Source organism: Canis aureus, chromosome 35, assembly GCF_053574225.1.
Source record: "Canis aureus isolate CA01 chromosome 35, VMU_Caureus_v.1.0, whole genome shotgun sequence".
Taxonomy (NCBI): domain Eukaryota; kingdom Metazoa; phylum Chordata; class Mammalia; order Carnivora; family Canidae; genus Canis; species Canis aureus.
In genome coordinates, this window is record NC_135645.1 from 15,859,292 (window position 1) to 15,881,118 (window position 21,827).

Below are 21,827 nucleotides of genomic sequence, written 5' to 3' on the forward strand. Positions count from 1 at the left end.
GCCCTTTATCTTAATCTCTGTCTGAGACTTTTTGTCCCTCCATGGGACATTATGGTCAGCCCATCTTGGGGATCACCAGTCATGGATTCATGTGATTACCTTAGTCCCACATTGTTGCTCTGTATTTTTTTTCACTTCATTTTAGTCTCTTCCCTCCCCGCCAAATTTCTCTTTATAATTAAGAACTTTGTTTTATAATTTTCTTTTTAAACAGTAATGACATACTATTATTTCAATATCTTTGATTTTTTATTTTTTTCAATATCTTTTAATATAAATTTATTTACTCTTTCAAAATTTTTTGAAGGCTTATTATATGTTGAGGAAACTAATATAAATATGAACTAGTCCAAACCCTTAGGAAACTTGTAGGCTAATGGGACTTAGCTATGGAAAAACTGCTAAATCCAATTCAGTGTGATATGAAAATTACAATAGACACACATCGATAAATTGTAGAGTAGAATCATCAGGGAGTCTCTCCCTGGAGGAAATAGTGACTTAGTTGAGCATTGAACACCAAAAACGAGTTAATCAAGTGAAAAAAAATGGTGCATTTCAGAATGAGGAAACAGAATGTATAAGGCAGAGTTAAGAGAAAGTTGCAATTAATTTTGAACAATTGGAATTAAGGTTGTGGATGGGTGGAGGCGCATGAAGGATCAGATTAGAAGAGAATACAGAGAACAAACCAGGAAGGACTGTGGAGGTCATAATAAGGGGACTGGATTTTACTCAGTGGACATTCCCCAAGTGGTTTAACATTACTAATCCAGAAAATGAGTAGTAAGGGCTTGGTCTGAGGGCAATGACTATAGGCTACAGCAAGCAAACTTATCTTGACCTTGTTGCCTGAGCCTGTCGGGAACTTTCAGCACTTTAGAAATTGTCATCCCCCAAACTACATGATATACTACCAAGTTCCAGCTACTGCCCAAGGGAGTTCAGTAACAGCACCATAACTAGAGTCTGGGCATGACCCATGGGTAGTGATTCCTTACAGATACAGTTTTCTTTGTACTCTAAACCCCCCAAGAAAGTTAAAAAGTTATATCTCCCTAACAGTTTGAGTTACTGATACTGATTAAAAACTTCTTGTGGAAAAAAATAAGGACATTTTAACTTGAAGCAGAAGCTTAGTAGTTATTTTTGCCTGTGTGCATGCTAATTTCTATCAGATTTGGTCATATCCTTGATCTTTTGCAAAAGCAGAGTGATGAGTCTTACCTTGGGGAAAACCTAGGCTATCTTTCTTGGCCAATTGATATTGGAATAGCTTTTAGTATCCTGTCAAGTATGCTGGAAGGTGAATCAATCAACACTACACATTTATTAAGGACATTTTGCTCAGTGCTGGGAAATGTAAAAGCAGAATATAACTAGTGTCTCTACCCTCAAGTTGCTAAAATATAATTGGAGAGAGTAAAAAAAAAAAAGCCTCCAAATAATTAATAAGATTTTGAGACAATGCCATTGTTTTAAACTTGGTAGTATAGAGATGAGGTGAAGGCAGGATATGCTTGACTAGTGGTGGGAATACATTTAGAAGGAGGTTCAAGCTGAGCAAAAAGGTGAAAATAAGCTTGGATATTGAGAGTGGAGGAGGCTGGGGTGAAGGTGCAGATTATCAGGCACCTTTAACATTAGGCAGGAAGTTTAGGTTTTTATTGGGTAAATTGTGAATAGAAAAATGTATTCATGAAAGCTTTTGGGGGAGAGGTGAACTGTTGCCACAGTGCATGGATTTGCACTTTGTGATTTTAGAGAACCCTCACTGTCTATCCTAGCCTAGTTCCCCTAGGAAAACAGAAGCTGTGATAATGGTTTCCAGGGAGGTAGTTGATGTGGAGGAGTCACCCTAGGAACTGGGAGAGCTGGGGTGAGATGACAGGGAATAGGAAAGAAGGACAAGGCGATTCAGGGTGCAGTACAAGCAGTCCCTCAGAAGGTAGCAGAGGTGGGTCAGGCTGGAAGGAGGAGCTGTCAGAGGAGCTGTCTCACCAAATGCTCACCCAAGGGATGGAGGAGGGGACCTCTGATTCCTAACTGCTCCTTGGGGTATGAACTCCCTTGCATTTGTGTGAGCGCTTGCTGCTGAGTCAGAGAAGCCCAAGAACAGAGGTGAGAAATTCAGCTAGAGCTGAGAGTAGGTTATCATGCTACACTTTGTCAAAGATGATGCCCTGAAAAACTGGAATTGAATTGAAGGTGGGCCAAGGAGCCCTGACCCTGAGAAAGACATGAGATGTCAGATACTTTCATGTTTTCACCCTGGTAGGAGCAAGACCTAGAAGAATTTAAACTATTACAAAATAAATTCCACTTTATTATTAGTGTATTGCCTTTCTAATAATTAGTTAACAAAGTGTTGCCTAGAAAATCGCGTGGGCATATCTTTTAATACATAATTTAAAATGGTTTATAATTAATGTCATACACCCTATTAAGGTGCCTGGCACAGAGCAGGTGTTCAGTACTATGCATGGAAGGATTAAGTGCATTGATTCACTCAAAACGCACTGAAAATTATATTCTTCACTATAGTTGGGGTAGCAATGGTGTCAAGTGGAAGACAGGGTATCTTATTTTTAAAAAAATAATTTATTTTGCTAACATTTGCTGGGGGCACCAGGGGAAACAATAGCTTACCTTTAAAACAAATTATTTTAAAATATAATTGATTAGTATTTGAAGTACTGTGGGTTTTTCTTTTCCTTCTAAAACTAAACCCCTTAACTGTCTCTAAAATGTTCTATAATCTGTAGTGACAAGGAATGGCCTCATGAGCAGCTATAAATACAAGTTTTTTAGAAAGCCACTGAGGAGTTATACAAAGAATTAAGAAAAGCATTACTAAATAAAGTTTCTAATTTGCAAATGTTTCCATATTATATACACATCCTTATAGCTATTTGCAAATATTACGGTAAAGTGAGGTATTTTCAAGATGTGGAATTGTATCTTTTCCATCTTCATTTGAATGCTTTTTGTGCATGGAATACGTCAATAAGCAAAAATTTACTGAATACCTGCTGTGTGTCCACTTAGCACTGTTTGCAAGGGTGTCTGCTCCCATCTATACGTGTACCTTCCCTTACCTGAGGGAGATCATTCACATCCTAGGAAGTTCCTAGATGCCAAATTTTAATCTTAAAACGTAGATATTTGACTCATGAAACTTCCAACATGCTCTGGACAAGAAAAAAACTACCTTCTAGTTCTGGCATTTTTGTACAGATCCTTTCTTGTACAAATGGGGATATATAGCTCTTGTGAGCTACAGAGCCAGGTATGTTTTGGGCAGAGAGCAGACTCTGGGCCCTTGCTCCTTGCCTGTAATGGATTACAAAAAATCAATTCTATTAAATTTTCTGTCAGCCACGGAGCTTTAAATGTGAGTTGTAACTTCAGAGATATGTTTGTTGGTTTAAATTCTGTATTATTGTGTGGGTTTTAGCAAGCTCCCAGGATTTCCAGTGCCTATAAATACAACTAACAGCAGATTCTTGGAGGTTAATTTTAATTTCAAGTCATCTTAATCCTCGTAACAATGAGTGGTTTAATTTTAATAAAGTAACTCATGACACACGAGATATCACCAGGGAACCAGCTGAAAAATGATTCCTTTTTGTCTCAGATTGTATTCTGTCAAGATTCTGGAGGAATTAGGAAAATGTATGATATATATAAATGGCCAGTGACTGTTTATGTAGCACTGTAAAACTCTTAGTCATCCCATCTAACATGCTTATCTTGAGCTTTATATCCCAATACTTAACAAAATTATATCTTTCCCAAGACAGTCTTAAATCTTGGTATCAGAAGCCTCATGTTTAAGAAAATTACTGCTTGGAATATCAGAGGTCAGCCCCCAATTGTAAAGTGTGATATAGCAACCCAGCTTTACAGTTCCGCCCCTACTTTCACCCATAAGGTGTTCATAGAAATGGAATGTTGAAAAGTCAAGTGACAGGTATCAAAGAGAAGAGTTTTAGAATACTAAGAATTCACATCACCTCTCCCTTTGGGATCCTCCACAAACCCCTTCAACATTTATGGTTTTCTGGCTTCAGTATTCTGGTTTCTCAGGTTAGAAGAACCGTGAGTTTTAACATGTGTTTCCTGGTTGCCACTGTGTAGGCAGCGTGGATTGAATTTAGTTCAAGGTTAAAAGCCTTGTAGACTTACTTACCAGTATAGCTTCTATCCTTCTTCCTCGGGTTATTATGCACTTGTAAGACAACCTGTTTCTGTTTGCCTCCAGTACCTTCCAGGAGCTGCTTTTTGCATTATGTCCAAATTTTATGGTAGTTGTCAGCAGGGAATTAATCCAGTAGGATCTTTGTCAACCAATACAAAGACGAGGCTCTCTCTTGGTTGATGAATCTCCACAGTTTTTGAATCTGCCTTGAAGTCTCCCTTATACATAATATTTCGTGTCTTCCTAAATAGTATGTATTTTTGAGACAAGAACAGTATCATGCTTTTCTGTAGCTGCAGCATACATTGGATGTTCAATATTTTTCTGTTGGGTTTAGCTGAAATTCCACCACACCGACTTAAATGTGTAGGATAGAGGAAGGATTTATCAGCTAGAAAAAGACAGAGGAAGCTTCAAACATGCTAATTGAGGCATTAAACTTAATGCCATACCAATGCCATAGCATAAAGCTATGTATAAATAAGTCTTATCAGTACGAAAGCCCCTCAGATGACCAATTTGTAAATTTTGGATTCCTTAGTGGCTGTCCTTTTTAGTGAATGTGATTTTATCTTTTAAAAACTTATTGGTAGAAAATGAAGCATATAGGCTTTTTTTTTTCGGGATTTCGAGAGCCTTTACAGATGGAAGTAGGTAGTAGACAATGCATCCGAGGGCATCGCTGATTTAGAAAGAAAATCGCCCTCTGAGTTCACCAGTGCACACTCTGTTGCTGTTGATGTGGGGGACACATGAAATCAGAATCTGAGGCTATTAAGAAAAATTGTAGCTTCCAACATCAAGGCTGTCAATACACAGTGGCAAAATTTACATTTCCTGCTGTCTGTGTTACAGGGCTTCATTTTAAATACAGGAGGTATGTATGCTGAGATGCTTGAAAACATTTTATTGCTTTTATTATTGTGACATGCAAATGTGTATTCTAGTTTCTCATTTTCTTTTCCCTGATTAACTTTTTAAGGAAGGCCTGTGTCTCAGATGTATTAGAAATTAAATCCTCGATCTAAAACTCCCCATATGTTTTGTGATCCAGATGTTTTTGTGATCAAAGGTGATGTTTATTCACCTTTTAAAAAAATTGGAAGCCTTCTGTAAAGTCATTCTGGGGCTAGACTTTATTTGGAAATGGATTGAGGGAAAGTTTTAGGATTAAAGAAGAAGAAGACAATGAGAGTGAAAGGCTCTTTGACCCACAAATAATAGTAGACGGAGGCTAAAATTATCCAGGCATTGGATCCCGGTATGTAAGTTTAGAAGTGCTTTTAGAGTATAGAGAAACTGAAGCGTGATTACGTCCTTTAGAATAAGGAGAAGGTTAAAAGGCTAAGATTGAAAAGTTTGCTCTCAACCTGAGGCCCAGAAATAATGAACCACTCTTGCCTAGTTTAAAGCCCTTATAGACCATTTTATGAAATTGTCACATGGGCCAACTCTGAACTGAGCTCAATTCAGAGAATCAACTTAGGACCACCATAGCGATTTTCCCTCTCCATAATACTTATATAACTAAGTGAACAGTGTGGTGCATTCATTTTAAGTTTCATCATGGAAATGACACATATAAGAAGATAACAATATTTGTATTCTCTATTTATGAGCTTTCTGATAAAGTCCTAATAAATTATTTCACTTGGTGAAAAATTAAAATGAAAAAGAAGTAAATAGATCACTTACTTAGCAGTCAAAAACCTTTGAAATGCTGTGCATGATTCCCTATTACTGTTAGCTTAGTTCAAACCTACATCATAATAAAATGGGCCTCAATAATTTTATGAGTAAATCTCCCAGAATTCACAAGAAATTGAAATACATGTTCTCAAAGAGTCCTTCTTCTCTATTCTTTGCTATTTCTCAAATGTCTGTCATGTTTTATGATACCATTTAACTGATCTTTTGAATGGATTTTTTTGGTATAGGTTTTGCAAACATATATTATAAACTCTATCACTGTTTTTTATTATAAATTGACAAATCCGAGTGTCTGGTTTTTAGTACGGAATTCAGTTCTAATTTGCAATTTAAAAAGTAGTAAAATTACCTGATAATCATAGGAGTGTACTCCTTTCTTGTTTAGGACCTTCAGAATAACTATTCCTAAGGGGGAAAAAAGCAATGTCATGTTGTGATATTTTATCAGAATTTTTTTTCTTGTGAACACTGACCACTGTTAGACTATAATTAATTTAAAATTTAAATAGTTTCCAAAATAAGTTACATAATCATGACCTTTCTCTACCTTTTTACTATGTCCTTTGAAGAAAAAAAGCTGGAATGAAACTACATTTTAGAAGAAAGTTCACCATAATTACATCAAACTAAAGGGTATTAAGATATTGTACTAAAAAAAGAAAATATATTTCATCCAAAATAATAATTTTCTTCGCCTCTCACTAAATAAATGTAAAACGTATTCCTTGTTTATAAATACAAATATCTGGTGACACCTGGGTGGCTCAGTGGTTGAGCATCTGCCTTTGGCTCAGGGCATCATCCCAGAGTCCCGGGATTGAGTCCCACATCAGGTTCACTGCAGAGAGCCTGCTTCTCCCTCTGCCTGTGTGTCAGCCCTTCTGTGTATATCTCATGAATAAATAAAATCTTTATAAATATAAATATCTGAAACTGAGAAAACAATTTAAAATATAACCTTAAATTGGTTTCACAATAATTTCAGGATTCCACAGAGAAATTTTAGAAATGGATTTTCTCAATTTGATTTGAGAATGTAATATACTTAAAAACTCTGAAACTAGGGGATCCCTGGGTGGCTCAGCGGTTTAGACCTTGCCTTCAGCCTAAGGCCTGATCCTGGAGTCCTGGGATCAAGTCCCACATCGGGTTCCCTGCATGGAGCCTGCTTCTCCCTCTGCCTGCGTCTCTGTTTTTCTCTCTCTCTGTGTCTCTCATGAATAAATAAATAAAATCTTAAAAAAAAAAAAAAACCTCTGAAACTAGATTATGGTAGTGCAATTTATTTTATGTTTGATTCAGTCCTGTTATGCAAATAGAAGGTGAGATTAATTAATCAGACAAAAGATATTTTATGACCCTTTTCCATGTTTAAAGCCCAGTCACAAGCTTCTGCTGGGTTCTCTAGAGCTTTTTAAGAGAATGGAAAAATAAATTGCATTCAATCCTTATTTAGCCTAAAATAGTACAAAATCTGAGCCCGAATAGAACATTATACCTAATACATATTCCAGTAAGCTGAGACTATGTTAATTTTAAGATTTTAACATAGTGTTCTGGATATCTACTTTAATTAGTGATTGTATAGGTAGTTAACATAGATAAAAGAGAATCAACTTACTTTAATAAACGTATAACTTCAGAAATGAATACAAAGTGTTTTGCTTTTGGGTATAATGGAGAAGGACATGAAAGACCTTCATTCTTGCTGACACAGTAAAAATCAAAAGAGAAGCCCCCTCAAAAAAAAAAAAATTTAAAAATGTCACTGAAGAATTATGTGCACAAATAAATCTAAAGTAGTTAAACTCCAAGAGGAACAAACCTTTCCTTAATAGGTAAGCAACATTGGATGCTTTTGTGTTTGGATCCAGTTTTTCATGTTGGAAGAGGGTGAACAGAGGAGATGGGAGAAGGACTATCTGACATTGTTCAAAGAAGAAACCATCCAAACTGTTGATGAATCTTTGTGCTGAATATTGATTTTGAGTCTAGAATATTGCCAAACACCAAAATAATCCTTGCCATGTACATGCACCTTTCTTAAACAGCCTTTTCTAAATGATAGCTTACTTCATCAAAGTGTGCAAGACAAGAAGTCAATAGAAAAATTCAGCTATTAAGATGGAAATCAAACTCCTTCCATGGAACTGCTATGCCATTACCTTCAGAAATTCCATTGATTAGAAGCAAGTCAGTAAGTCAAGCCCATACTTAACAGGAGATCATTATACTAAGGCAAAGATGCCAGATATTTGACATAATTAGGGGTCACCTTAGAAGCCTGTGTGCCATAGCCCAGACCTTTATTGCTCTTCTGGATACACTACTAAGGACCAAAATTTAAAAAAAAGAAAAAAGAAAAATCCAAAAAATGTCAATGGAAAGAGACTGAGAGATAACCCAGATGGTGAAATGATCAATCAGGGAATTTGAAACAGCTGTCAGAAGTATGTGAAATGAAGAATTGTAGGATGAGTGAATTCAGGGGACATTTCAGGAGATATTTTTAAAACATAAAAATAATCAACTGAAATCAAAGATCTAAAAATGCACCATCTGAAACTTTTAAAGTATACTGAACGATATTAAAAGCAGATTGAACACAGCAGATAAAAAAATCAATAAGTTTGAAAACAGGAAGTAGCATTCATTTAAACTAAAACACAGATGGGGGGAAAAAGACTGAAAAAAGTAAACAGAACCTTAGTGATTTGTGAGACAGTTTTAAGACTCAAAACATTTCTGTAATTCAAGTTTCAGAAGAGGAGTAATACAATGGGGTGAACATAGCTTAAAGGAACATTGAGCTAAAATTTTTCCATGTTTGACAGAAAAGATCAACTGACTTATCCACCAAGCTTAGAGACCTCAAGCAGAATAAATGCAAGGAAAACCACACCAAAGTGCATCATAGTCAAAATCATGAAAATATGAAAAGAAAAACTTAAAGTTGCTGAGATAGGAAAGCAGAATGAATGTTTCATAGAGGATAGCAATGATAAGAATGCCAGGAGATGATTACCTAATTACTTCTTAACACGCTTAGTTGCAGACATGCTGGAAACTAAAAATAAAACTCAAGAAAGCTAAGAGTTCAACCCATGCCATCCTGTCATAAATAAGATCCCATATGGTAGAAAGGAGGTCACGCATAGACATGTAAAATGATTCCCAGTGTGTCGGTAATCATTCAATTGAAACAACATGTCCTTCTTTGTGGATCTTTTTCTTGAAGAAAGAAAAGAAGGATCTTTAGAAGAAAGATATTTTTCTTGGATCTTTCTCTCCTTGTGGAGGAGCAAGCACCTACGGATTTAAATCTTTGATAATTATGATAGTAAGGGTGTAGAAGGTTGAGGGGACAAATTCCTGAATTATCTGAGTGGGATCCCCTTCAGGCATCATCTCGTAGTCTTCTTGCCTCCTCTCTTGTGCTGTATTCTAGCATTCCTAGCTTTTAAATTGTTGTTTTAAAATTGTATTTGTGAAGAAAAAAAATAAAAATAAAAAAATAAAATTGTATTTGTCTCTCCGCCTGGTTTCTTTAGAATGGCTCCTAAGTTGGATGGTACATCCCTTTTGTCTATGGTGTATTGGATCACTCTGGTGGCCCATTCCACATCCTCTGGCCAGTTTTTGGTTCTTACTCGTCCAGGAGAATATGTCCTGATATTGTCTTCAGTGTGTGGTTATTCTGTATTGATAAGAAATTCTATACTAGTGATTAATTTTGAACTAGACATAAAAGTAAGTTCTGGCAATTTTTTCTGAGTCCAGTAGAAACCAAGCAAGAAGTTTAAGCATATATTCTAGCTACCGGTCTCCTCTGGATGATTTTTGGTTGGTTTATTTATATTATTTTATTTTACTTTTAAAATTTTTAAAAAAAATTTTTGAAGGGGATATAATATTAGCTTCTTAAACATGATCTTTCAACAATTTAGTTTATCTAATATTTGTTTTTTCACTTTCTATATACCAGACTCTGTCGTAAGCACTGAGGATTAAATCCATGATTTATAGGTCAGTGGGTATTGGAGGTTAGATGGGCCAATTTTCTCCTAGTTTTCATATTTTCAAGTAGAGGAAAAATGACCGATCCTGAATTTCTCTACCCTTTTACCAATCTTCCCCAGAGGAGGGTAAGAGATTTATCTGATGGAGAGCTTAGGCTCGGGTACTGGGCATGCCTTGATTTACCCTTCTGGAACCACCAGATTATAGTATTTCTGGCTTACAGGAAGCAAATGCTCAGATTTGCTCTCTGTCATGTGGTAAAAGGGACATTTTCCATGTAGGTAGAAACCAATAATTGTCCAGCTGTGACAACTAGTAGAGTGAGTGCCATATATCTAACTTGGTGAATTATATCATGACTATTTGCTCAAATACCTTAGGCATATCCTTCATTCCAGTGTTGTTGTTGTTTTTTTAAGTCAGTAATAACCTTGACATTTTAAAATCTCCATCTGTTTGATTCCTATGTCTATCTATCTTTTTTGGGCAAAGAAGAAGAATTTCTTTATTAAACCCTGAAATCTCAGTAGCAGGAATAGAGACAAGTACATTCAGGATAATGAGTGCTGAGATTAAGTGTAATAGAGAGTAGACTAATAGCACAGAAAGGGCACTCTATCCAGACTGGGAGGACTGGAGTGTGCAGGAAAGGATTTTATTATGTGTCCTCAGATAGTTCTCTGTTCTCTTCAGCTATGGCCATTGGAAAGCCAGGGCATTCTGGGCTATGGACTGGGACTTCATTAATTATGGAATCAGACCACTGGATATGATTTTCAAGTTTAAGTTAGTATATGTAATTATACCTTACTTTAGAGCTATCTTCCCATTTAGTCAACAATTTTTTATTAAATGTGAATCATGTGAGGTATTTTTCTAGAATCTAAGGATATAGAAATGGGAAATTTTTTTAAAAAAACTGTAACCTAATAAAACCTACATTCCACAGGGGTATAAGATTGGATTTCTGGTTGAAGAAACATTGTCCTTAAAATTCCTTTGAATAAGCAAGGCATGTTCATAAATCAGGCTCTTTATACTTATTTTTTTCCTGCCTGGAACAATTCCCCAGATATCCATACAGCTTGTTCCCTCATGAGTTTTCAGACTTTCCTGACACAGCCAGCATCATATCACAACTGGTCTCTCTCGTCAACACTACCTCCTCCTCACTTCCCTACTTTCTATTTTCTTAAAGCTGTTATCATCATCTGACATACAATGTATTGTCCATTCAAACACTGGGAAGCTTCCCTTCTCCTTCCGCAGTAAAATCCCAACCTCTTACCGAGTCCTCTTCAAAGCCCCCATGATCTGCTCCCAACTCCATTTTTCACTGACTCATCTCTTTCCTCACTCCTCCAGAATGATGGTACTCTGGGTAAGATCAAAAGTGAACAATTTTCATGCCAGGATGTAGGCTTAAAAGGGTCTCTCTGGCCCCTGAACTGAGGACAGACTGGGATGGGGTGGGAGGAGAGGTGGCCAAAATGTATACCAGGGATACCAGTTAGAGGGCTCCTGAATCAATTCAGGTGAGAGATGACAATGGTTTGGACCTGAGTGTTTCCAAACTAGGGCCCAGGAAGTGGAGATAAATAGATCTAGACATACTTTGAAACTAGAACCAAAAGGATTTACTGAGAGACTGGATTTAGGGTTTGGGAGGAACAGAAGAGCCAAGGCTGACTCTAATGGTCCTTTGAGCAATTGGAAAGGTGGTGCCACAGTTAATAGGTGGAGAAGACTCCAGGGGGAGCAGGTGGGGGCTGGAAACCAGGAATAAAGTTGCACCAAGACAAGGTACTGAAGAGGCAATGTGAGAAGCATCTGGATTGGTTGTCTAAACTTGAGAGTCTTTGCATATAAATAGTATTGAAAGTTGCTGGATCGACAGGACGCTTGGGTGGCTTAGTTGGTTAAGCCTCCTATTCTTCGTTTTAGCTCAGGTCATAAGCTCAGGACCCTGAGCTTGAGTCCCAAGTGGAACCACCAGGCCCCTCCCCCTTGAGCTCTTGGGTGAGTCCCCTCCCAATGAGCCCCTGTGATGAGGAGCCCCCATGACAAACCCTAGCTCAGGCTTGGAGTCTGCTTAAGATTCTCTGCCCCTCCCCCACTCCCACTCTCTCTCACCCCGTGTGCTCACTCTCTCTCTCTCTCAAAATTAAAAAAAAAAAAAAATCATTAAAAAAAAGTTGCTAGATTGAGATCACCAAGGGCATGACTGGAGATAAAGAAAAAAACAGGGTTGATCAGTCTCTGGGGCACTTTGATGTTTTGAGGTCAGAGGGATAAGGAGAAGCCAGGAAAAAGAGAATGAAAAGGGAGGTGAGAAGTTTCGTGTCCTGGAAGCCAGGATATAAGAATTTCAATAAATAGAGTTTCAAATTAACTGTGTCAAAATCTGCTGGTCAAATAAGATGTATTAGCTGAAATGCATTGCCTTGATCACTGGAAAATATGTTTGAGCAAATATCAGGAGGGTAAATTAATCACCTGCTATCTTTTTGCCACATGACATGTCAGAAAGCAAAGTTTAGGTAAATTCCCAGAGGGCATAAGATTTATTAGTCACAGTTACATCTCAATTATGTATACAAACATACACACATAAACATATCCACATGTTTTCTTCTTATGTCATGATTACTTATAGGTTGATACTCAACTCTTTTTGCTCTAATATAAGGTGATATCCTGTGGACAAAATCTAGGGGCTTTTCCTAGTATCTATGATGGGAGAGGGAAATGAGGTAACACAAACATTGTTTGTGTTTTATCCACGCAAAACCTTTATCAGGCAATTTTCAGATTACATTGTATTCATTAATATATCTCCACTCACCAAGCTGAGTCTTACTGCAGAATCACCTGACACTTTACCATATGATACATTTACGATTCCATTGATCAGGATATGATATGATTAGGCATATTTTGTTATTTTCAGAATGTGTTATGTGAGAATTCCTAAATAGAAATCTCAATAGAGAAATGTCTTTAGAAGATAAGTTCTGTTGATTATTTTTGATCAGCTTAGTCCACTGATAACTTCTATAAACACATTTTCACACACTCTGAACATTCTGTGAACATACAATGATGTTTCCTAACCCATTACTTCCTAACCTATTTTCTTAAGTTATTAAAATCACAACCAACTTGTGTATCCACAGCCTATATAAGCAAACCTTATTTGCTGTTAATTTTGCTACATGCGACAGAACAGAACAGGATTATACCTGTTTGAACTCTGTCCTATAGAAAACTAAAGTTAAGCACAGGCGTAACTTGTTTAAACATTTGAATTTGGGGAAACCAAAATATTTCAACAGTTTTTTCCCCCTGTCATTCTGTTTCTATCAAAAGTCATCAGATGACTCTATCCTTAGATTATCTCTTCCTGCCCCTGCCTATAGGTCTTCTAAGTGGGCTTATCAAGCTCTTTTTTTTTTTTAAGATTTTATTTATTTATTCTTGAGAGACAGAAAGAGAGAGAGAGAGAGTCAGAGACACAGGCAGAGGGAGAAGCAGGCTCCACGCTGGGAGCCCGACTTGGGACTTGATTCTGGGTCCCCAAGATCATGCCCCGGGCCAAAGGCAGGCGCTAAACCGCTGAGCCACCCGGGCTGCCCATCAAGCTCTTTATAGTATTTTATGTTTCCCAAAGATAGAAAATATGTTTATATCTCTTCCAAAGACATATTATAATAATTCTCAGGCATTAGTTTGTACCCCTGGATTATTTTGTTACATCTACTATGTGTTGGGAACTTGGTTGTAAGTTCTTGAGAGTCAGGGTAATAAAGTATATTAAAGCAATGATAAGAATATTTTTCAAACATACACGGAACTCATACCTCACAAAAAAGGTAACAAGATCTTGGGATCATTTTATATTTATTTCAATGATATTGCTATTGCTTAAATAAAAGTCTTGGCAACTATTCTCAGAATTGCTTGGAGAGAATACTTTGAGTAAAATGAATAAAGAAATATTTTTTAACTGAAGTATAGTTGACACACAGCATTACAGTAGTTTCAGGTGTACAACATAGGGATCTGACAACTCTATAGGTTACACTATGCTCACCACAAGTATAGAGCTAAACAGCACTATTACAGTATTATTGACTATATTCCCGATGCTGTGCCTTTCATCCCCATGACTACTTCATCCCATACTGGGAGCCTATACTTCCTATTCCCCTTTACCCATTTTGCCCAGACCCCATCTTCTCCCCTCTTCAATCAGTAGTTTATTCTTTGTATTTATGGGTCTGTTTCTGAGTAAACAAATCTTTTTGTTCTTGTGTCATTTCTTTTAAGATAAACCCCTTAAATTATATTATTCAAACAGATACCCCATCTTTCTCATCACACTGGACTCTGAAAGACATTTGAGTGTTTATTAAAAATAAATATATCCTCAAATACTATTTTTTCTAAAAATTGAACCAGAATCTGCTGGAGCCTCTTTCACCCTACAGGAAATCAAGGGGATAGAGAAATGTGTTAAATGTTGCCATGGGAATGCAAGCCCCCAAATCCAGCCTGAAAGTCTCACAACAAAAGAAAAAAAATCTTAACTCCTCAAAAAATAATTTGCAAGGGAAAAATAAAAGGTGATGGTGATAGAACCTATAAATCAAAGAACTTTTTAAAATCTTAGGAAACATACCAAGTATTTCGAAAGTATAGACCTTTTGGATTCCTGATTCGAATAAGCAAGCTATAAAAAAAAAAAAAAAGATAATAGATGCATTTGAGCACTGATTAGTTAATGATATTAAGAAATGATTATTATGTTTAAGCCGTTAATATGGTATTGTGGTTATATTTTTATAAAGAATATGTCTTAGTGATTCGAAAAAGTTTAAATTAAAAATGAAATGATGGGATCCCTGGGTGGCGCAGCGGTTTAGCGCCTGCCTTTGGCCCAGGGCGCGATCCTGGAGACCCGGGATCGAATCCCACCTCGGGGTCCCGGTGCATGGAGCCTGCTTCTCCCTCTGCCTATGTTTCTGCCCCTCTCTCTCTCTCTCTGTATGACTATCATAAATAAATAAAAGTTAAAAAAATAAAAAATAATAAAAAAATAAAAATAAAAATGAAATGATATGATGCATGGGATTGGATTCAAAGTAATCTGAAGTTGAAGACGCAAGTCGAGGGCAAACCTACCAAGACTGCCGATGGGTTTATCATTGCTGCAGCTGACTGATGGATACATGGTGGTTCATTATGTGATTCTCTCATTTTTTGTATATGTTTGAAATTTTCAATGAAAAGTTTAAATAGTTGGGGTGCCTCAGTGGCTCAGCGGTTGAGCGTCTGCCTTCGGTTCAGGTCGTGATCCCGGGGTCCTGGAATCGAGTCCTGCATCAGGCTCCCCACAGGGAGTCTGCTTCTCCCTCTGCCTATGTGTCTGCCTCTCTCTCTCTCTCATGAACAAATAAAAATCTTAAAAAGAAAAGAAAATTTTGAATAATAAATATGTCTTCAAATGAAGGGAGCATGCCATAACTTTTTTTCTGCCATAATTGAAAATACTTAATACAATGCCCACCACCTCAGAAGGCATTTTCCAAAGAGAATTGTAAAAATACCCTCTGCATTAGAAACAGCAACACTGAATATGCCACAGCCCCTCCCCTGCATCGGACTTCTCTTTCCCTTTTCTCTTCCCATTCCCATCACAGGGGACTAATTTGGATTGGATTAAATATATTTGTATGTAAACTTCTGGTGTATTTTGAACAAGATGAATTTTTTTGGTCATCCTTTATTACTTCCACCTCCATATCCTCAGAGCTAGGCACATGAGGGAGACTTCATAAATACCAGCAAACATTTCCTGGCCGAGACACAATAGCTGTCTGCTCCTGCTGTCACTTCTGCAGGCAGCACCCAAATCCTCCAGGGCTTCTTTCTTGGAAATTTTATTCTTTCAACGCTATCTCTTGTTCTAATGTCTCTGTCGCCACACATATCTAGGTCATTGTCTTGGGTATAGTTGCTTTGCTACAAATACAGGGATTTATCAGATTATGTACTAAGAGCCAATGGCTAGCTAAAATTAAAGTTGTAACGAATTAAATTATGCTCCAATTGGGAGTAGAATGATTTAATCCAGGCCTCTCTGCCTGCTTTTACTTCAGGTCTGTGTGTGTGCCTGGCTCGTTTTCTGTGTCCCATGTTTGCCGAATTGAACTGAATTGATTTTGTTGCCAGGGCATATTGAGCCAACTTCTTCCAACCGTTCCCACATCCCTTTGCGGGGTCGTGAATAGCACCTGACTTTTACAGTTTATACATGCATGTTAGATTTGTTCTATTTGACTTCTTAACTTCTTAGTTGTCTACCTTACAAACCTTTCTTCTTGTTACACAAATATATAGGGTTCATACCTTATGACTGGGGCTGGAGGTACACAGATGAGTCAGGTTGTAGTCTCTCCTTCAAAGGGCTCTCTCTCCACTTGCATAGATGCAGAAAAACCTAGTCCTGCTTATCTTCATTCACTTGTCATTCACTCTCTGTAAGACTTGTATGCTCCTTGGGGCTCCTGTCTGGCTCAGTTAGTAGAGCATGTGACTCTTGAATTTAGGGTCCTGGGTTCAAACCCATGTTGGTTTGTAGAGGTTCCTAAAAAAAAAAGAAAAAAGAAAAAGAAAAGAAAAAAAGAAAGAAAGAAAAAAGACTCATGTACCCACCAGTACTCTGTGAGATTTTACTCTGCGTTTCTGCTTGAGATCATTTATAAGATGTTAAAATAAAAATGATCCCAGAATTATTCATGAAGAAGCCCAGTCTTTACCTTTGCCACACTTAGAAGTGATCAATTATTCTTATCAGTAATTGACTTTTTAAAAGCCACATTTGGAAAAACAAAAAACAGGTACTTTTTTTTTTTTCCTGACCGATGATATTTCTTTCTCCAATCTCCCTGTGACTCAGTTTTTGTAATTTAATCCAATCCTTTTATACCTCAGCCTAGCTGTGCCATCCCACCCTCAGCACTCATAGCAAAATCTTGTTTTTCTTTCTTTCTTTTTTTAAGATTTTATTTATTTATTCATGAGAGAGAGAGAGAGAGAGAGGGAGACGCAGGCTCCATGCAGGGAGCCCAACATGGGACTCGATCCGGGGTCTCTAGGATCATGCCCTGGGCTGAAGGCAGCGCTAAACCGCTGAGCCACCCAGGCTGCCCAAAATCTTGTTTTTCATTTGCAAGCATAACACATCAAAATTGTGAGAAGTTAGAATAGAGAAAAGTTTAAAATAGGACATTTAGTTACCCATAACCCCAACTGGTTATTCTTTTATGCAAAATCCCTCAAAGGAGTGAACAAATGATCACATTGTAATCCTATTAAACTCATATTTGTTTGGTTGCTTTGAGAATGTTTTTCTTTGTTATGGACTCTACTGACTTGCCTAGTGTGGAAATAAAAGTAAGATGTATCGTTCTACAGCTCACAAAAGCCCCTCAGGGCTCTTTTCATGGTCAAAGAAAGTATTTACTCTTTAGGTACCTTCTGAGGGAATTTTACATATTTGTGTTTCAGAACTAACTGGACTATATATTTAAATTATAAAGACATATGTACCATGATTTATGGATCAGAATTTAGGCATTTGATCTTCCCAAAGAGGCAGTGTTAAACAGCATGTCTTTGGAAAGGAAGCGATATATATATATATATATTTTTTTTTTTTTTTTGGTCTTGTGTTAAAAGACTATTTAAAAAATTTTTGTCATCTTTTTTCCTTTTGCTTTTACTATTTTTTTCAGAAAGTCATTAGCACGACCTCATATTCACCTCTGCGTTGCATGCTCCTTTCTAACATCTCTCTACGCTGATTATCTCCTTTGAAAAAGTCTTTGGAATCGTGAGGGCAAATGGAGCTAATGTCAGACAAGCCCCTTTATAACCTCTGGGCAATAAAATGGTTGATACTTATTAGACAACGTTGACATGTTAAGTAAATTATTTGAGGAAAAAATCTAGTATTTGTGAGCCAGGAAAACGCACGTAATAAAATTCCAGTTTTGTATGTCTGTTTTTCACCATATACCATGAATCAGAGGCAGATCTTTAAAATTCTATTTAAATTAGAGATTGGTCACAAGCACAAATGATCACTTCTGCTAGGAAACAATTGCAATTTCACAGTCTGTAATGAATTTTACAGTTGAGAGCATTTAAATGTGAGAAGAGAAGCCAGACTTGGTTACTTTTGTGATTCTGATTATTGCTATTATCATTTAATTATTTCTGGTCAATATTTATCAGGAATCAGTTGATAAATTTCTTTGCCAAATTTCTTTTGGTTTGCAAGATGCTAATACTCAAAGGCTTCGTGTGTATTAATTCTAAAAAATTACTTCACTCTAAAAAATTTTAAATCAAGTATTCATTTTGTAAGAGTTTAAATTATAGCAATGACTTTCATGATTTTGATTGATTAAATATGAATTCCAAATTGGGTTTTATAGAGAATAAAAATATATGAAGTAATATATTCACTAAGTATATTAGTGAAAGGAAACTTAAGTCCAGAAAAAAATAGAGGAGCCTGAGGACCCTTTACATAAATTTAAGGCTACTGCCTTGGCGTGGAATTGGAAGTGCTCTCCAGAGGTTGGAAAAAATTCTAGAAGTTTGCAAAAAAGCAATGTTACTGTGGAATGCACAAAGGGGAAGTAGGAAGATTTCATAAACTTGAGACTGCTAGTGACTGATGACCACCAATGGGTACTACAGGGACAAATTCTTTCACTCAGTCACTTATTGAAACCTGATGTGCCAGACATGGTATTCGGTGTTGAGGATAGAGAGATGAATGGAAACTGTCCATAACTTGAAAGAGTTTATAATTCAGTGGAGATTATGTACAATGTAAATATGTAATTAATACAAATAACAACAAAAAATTCAAAAGAGCCTGAAGTGAAAGATTTTAATCTCTTAGCAGAAAGTCCACTAAGAGATCAAGATGTGAAGGAGTGTTTGTGAGGTAGGGGGAAGGGAGGACAAACAAATTGGGGAGGGGTAAAGACAGGGCTTTCGAGAAGAAAAGATAGAATAGGCCAAGGTATAAAGGGAAGAAGAGCACAGAGAAGCGATTTAGGGGTTCAGGAAAGGTTCTAAACAGTTCATTGAAGGATTATTAGGTATCAGCATGGTTTCACAGAGAACAAATCAAACCAAGCTATTAATTAAATGTTTGTTTGTTTGTTTGTTTATAGCATTTCCTAATTACTACTCTAAATGGATGAGGACAATACAGCTGGCATACATTTTACAAATTCAGCAAGGTGTTTAACATTAAATCTCTATGAGAGTGCCAGCTGGTTAAGCATCTGCCTTCGGCTCAGGTCATGATCCCAGAGTCTTGGGATCGAGCCCCACTTCAGGATCCCTGCTCAGTGGTGAGTCTGCTTCTCCTTCTCCCTCTGTCCCTCCCTTGCCCGTGCTCTCGCTCTCTCTCTATCTCAAGCAAATAAATAAAATATTTTTAAAAAAATTGAATATATTCCTCATACTAATTGTGCAGACTTCTCTCATGACATTTTCAAATGAGAGTTAGTCCTTTTGAAGCCTACGTTGTCCTGGAAAACATTGTTACACACTGAGGCCAAACTGGGTATTCATTTTCTGATTAGTACCATTCTGTGATGCTGCTTATGGGACAAGCTTCACAATGCATTGCTTTTGGGGTGCCCAGTGCTTGCTACGTTATCATGAGAGGCTCTAATGAATGAAAACCGCCTCCCTGAAAGTGTAGCCCCATCTGTGGACAGCGAGGTGTTTGTGTTGATACTTCAACAGACGTATGGAAATGTCAGATGTACAATAAAGCAGTTCAGAATTTCCTTGAAAACAAGTGACAGTGCATTTTATTTTTAACCCACTAATCTAGGAGGAAAGTCATCATAGTCAGTTTGACTTTGCAAGTCTTTCTCCAAGATAGGGCATATATTTGGGAGCAACGCAAGTTTGAGGAGACAAAGAAAACATATTTAAAATTGCCGATGTTATTTCTAAATTGTTCATAAGTAACAGGAAACTGCAAGATGATATTTAACTACCGTGTAGGTAGCAGGCAATTTGCATTTGTAATATCAGCATAATGAGTTTAAGATGTGCATTGATCTCATTTCATTTTATATGGAATGTAACAAAGCATGTTAATGGCAACCTAAAAGCATATAAATCAGAGAAAAATACGAAATATCATAAAATGCAGAGCTGTTGTAGTAATTGTGCTTGTCTGAAACCCACCCAAGGTATCCACATCTACGACAATTAATAGCAAATACATTTCCAGTGAATGGAAAACCGAAGATTTTTCATTTCCAACTTTCCATGAGATACAATGGATGATTTGTTCTAGAAAGATGCCCCACAGGAAAATCTGACATAAAAAAAATATGATAAAACCTTAATTAAAAAATCTGATAGAACCTTAATTAAAAAGAAGAATCTATTTCATAGTCATGTTAGTCTTTCTGTCTCAGAAATAGCCGAGAGACTTTGGTCATGTTGGCCTTTGTTTTTCACTTGTTCGTTGATCGAATTTTTCAGATAGTCATAACTCACTTAGATATCCAAAGGGTCATTTTATACCATCTAGGCATGTGGGAGTTTACCCATTCATCTCCATTTTGAGAGGAATAGATCACATTATTTCCAATTATTCTTATTTTATGATTTTGTTTTTCTCTGTAGTTGCCAATTATTTTAAGAAGGGCAGAAACACATGAGAATTGTGAAGATGGATGCTGTAATACAAACACAGCAGAGTCAATGTTAGCGATTACAGATTATTTTTCTGTTTATAAATGCTGTTGTTGAGGTCAATTCAATTACTGCGAGTCTCCAGGCTCTAACTAGGTAGGGATCACTTTAGAATAGTGCCTTTACCCACACCCATACCTCCTCAAAAACTAACAAAAAGATAGAAAATGTAAAAATAAAGAAACTTTACAAAGATACTTGACTCCTCTAGTAATCAGAGCAATCCAAATGAAAAGTAATAGGATACCGTTTCACACACTCTTAATTGGTAAAATGTAGAATCTGATAATATGGTGTGGGGAAATCACCTGGCTGGTAGGAGAGTGAGTTCCTACCAAAACTTTGGAAAGCAACTTGTCAGGATTCAGCAAAGCCGAAGATGTCCATGGCTTCTACTTGACATCTATAGTAGCAAATATCCAGACATCCACTCTAGAAAAACTCTCCCAAATGTGCAGTGTTTTTGTAATAGAAGAAAATAAAACAACCTATTTAAATCATCCCTTAAAAGGGAAATTAATCAGTGGGTAATTTTAGTTGATAACATAGAATATTGCATGGTAAGTAAAGTGAATGAACCAGAGATTCATGCAGCAAAATATATGTTTATCTAAAAATGTCACAGGTTGAATGACAAAAGGACATTTTGCAGGGTGATGATGTGTATGTAAATTAAAAATCTATAAATGATAGTAGACAATTTAAAAAGATATATAGTTGAAATTGACAGACATCAACATCAGAATAATTGTTACCTCTGAGATGAGAGTGAGAAGGAATGGGGAGTGGGGTCATAGCTATATCTGTAATGTTTTATTTTCATATTTTTAATAAAGAGTGACCTGGAAAAAATACAGCAAAATGTTAACACTTGATAAATTTGAGTTTTTGACATATAGATATCTGTTATCTTGTTTTCTGTGCTTAAAATGTTTCATTTAAAAATTTAAGGTTAAATTTTAATTAACATATTGTTATATTTTATAATTACACAAATACCATTTATGCAAATAGCATTTATAAGCAAAATGCCATTGCACAAGCTGTTCTTTGCTTTTTGTGTATTAACTCTTGATCCTCATAGTAA

At 36.6% G+C, this 21,827-nt stretch overlaps 1 long non-coding RNA gene across 4 annotated transcripts in view; it reads right to left on the minus strand.

The window, feature by feature from the left end:
* LOC144305100 (uncharacterized) overlaps positions 1-21,249 on the minus strand; it is a 50,410-nt gene extending 29,161 nt beyond the window's left edge. For 2 of the 4 annotated variants that reach the window (XR_013372127.1, XR_013372126.1), the window contains exons 1-5: positions 21,049-21,249; positions 16,343-16,580; positions 15,116-15,394; positions 6,261-6,316; positions 4,193-4,592 (exon numbers count right to left, since the gene is read on the minus strand). This is a non-coding gene — a long non-coding RNA (uncharacterized LOC144305100). The remainder of the gene's footprint in view (positions 1-4,192; positions 4,593-6,260; positions 6,317-15,115; positions 15,395-16,342; positions 16,581-21,048) is intronic. The other 2 variants (XR_013372128.1, XR_013372129.1) reach the window with 2 other exon arrangements.
* Between the last annotated feature and the right edge of the window lie 578 nt (positions 21,250-21,827).